Source organism: Perkinsus marinus, assembly GCF_000006405.1.
Source record: "Perkinsus marinus ATCC 50983 genomic scaffold scf_1104296962230, whole genome shotgun sequence".
In the NCBI taxonomy this organism is placed as follows: Eukaryota; Perkinsozoa; order Perkinsida; family Perkinsidae; genus Perkinsus; species Perkinsus marinus.
The window spans coordinates 1-1389 of record NW_003205501.1 but is presented as its reverse complement, the minus strand read 5'-3'; the positions used below and the strand labels follow the sequence as shown (position 1 = coordinate 1389).

At 50.0% G+C, this 1389-nt stretch overlaps 2 non-coding genes across 2 annotated transcripts; both read left to right on the top strand.

Moving 5' to 3' along the window:
- Nucleotides 1–491: 491 nt before the first annotated feature.
- Nucleotides 492–565, top strand: Pmar_PMAR001482. The gene has a single exon. It is a non-coding gene; the product is annotated as a tRNA-Arg (tRNA).
- Nucleotides 566–927: 362 nt separating this feature from the next.
- Nucleotides 928–1001, top strand: Pmar_PMAR001481. The gene has a single exon. It is a non-coding gene; the product is annotated as a tRNA-Arg (tRNA).
- Nucleotides 1002–1389: the final 388 nt, after the last annotated feature.

The window sequence follows — 1389 nt, the reverse complement described above, 5'->3', positions numbered from 1 at the left end:
ATCGGGTATACATTAACCTCACTTCCTTTTCATCCATTATACGTCAAGGAAATCGGGCATCCGATGTGAAGCTCCACGTAGTTCGCACAAGACGCTGAAGGCAAGCACATGAGATAGTGGTGCGCACCAACGGCTGTACCTGAGCAATCCGGATTCCGCTCACGCATCCTGAATCGGCCACTCGATGTGAAGCTCCAACTAGTTTGCACAAGACGCTGAAAACAAGCACATGAGATAGTGGTGCGCACCAACGGCTGTACCTGAGCAATCCGGATTCCGCTCACGCATCCTGAATCGGCCACTCGATGTGAAGCTCCAACTAGTTGGCACAAGACGCTGAAAACAAGCACATGAGATAGTGGTGCGCACCAACGGCTGTACCTGAGCAATCCGAATTCCGCTCACGTATTCTGACGGATTGACCAATTACCGCCTAAACCATTTCGGAAGAGTATTCAACTTTAATATCAATCAAAGTGACCAGCTTTATCGCCCGATTAGTTCAGCTGGATAGCATGTCTGCCTACGAAGCAGATGGTCGTAGGTTCGAATCCTGCATCGGGTATACATTAACCTCACTTCCTCTTCATCCATTCTACGTCAACGAAATCGAGCATCCGATGTGAAGCTCCACCTAGTTTGCACAAGACGCTGAAGGCAAGCACATGAGATAGTGGTGCGCACCAACGGCTGTACCTGAGCAATCCGGATTCCGCTCACGCATCCTGAATCGGCCACTCGATGTGAAGCTCCAACTAGTTGGCACAAGACGCTGAAAACAAGCACATGAGATAGTGGTGCGCACCAACGGCTGTACCTGAGCAATCCGAATTCCGCTCACGTATTCTGACGGATTGACCAATTACCGCCTGAACCATTTCGGAAGAGTATTCAACTTTAATATCAATCAAAGTGACCAGCTTTATCGCCCGATTAGTTCAGCTGGATAGCATGTCTGCCTACGAAGGAGATGGTCGTAGGTTCGAATCCTGCATCGGGTATACATTAACCTCACTTCCTTTTCATCCATTCTACGTCAACGAAATCGGGCATCCGATGTGAAGCTCCACCTAGTTTGCACAAGACGCTGAAGGCAAGCACATGAGATAGTGGTGAGCACCAACGGCTGTACCTGAGCAATCCGGATTCCGCTCACGCATCCTGAATCGGCCACTCGATGTGAAGCTCCAACTAGTTTGCACAAGACGCTGAAAACAAGCACATGAGATAGTGGTGCGCACCAACGGCTGTACCTGAGCAATCCGGATTCCGCTCACGCATCCTGAATCGGCCACTCGATGTGAAGCTCCAACTAGTTGGCACAAGACGCTGAAAACAAGCACATGAGATAGTGGTGCGCACCAAACGGCTGTACCTGAGCAATCCGAA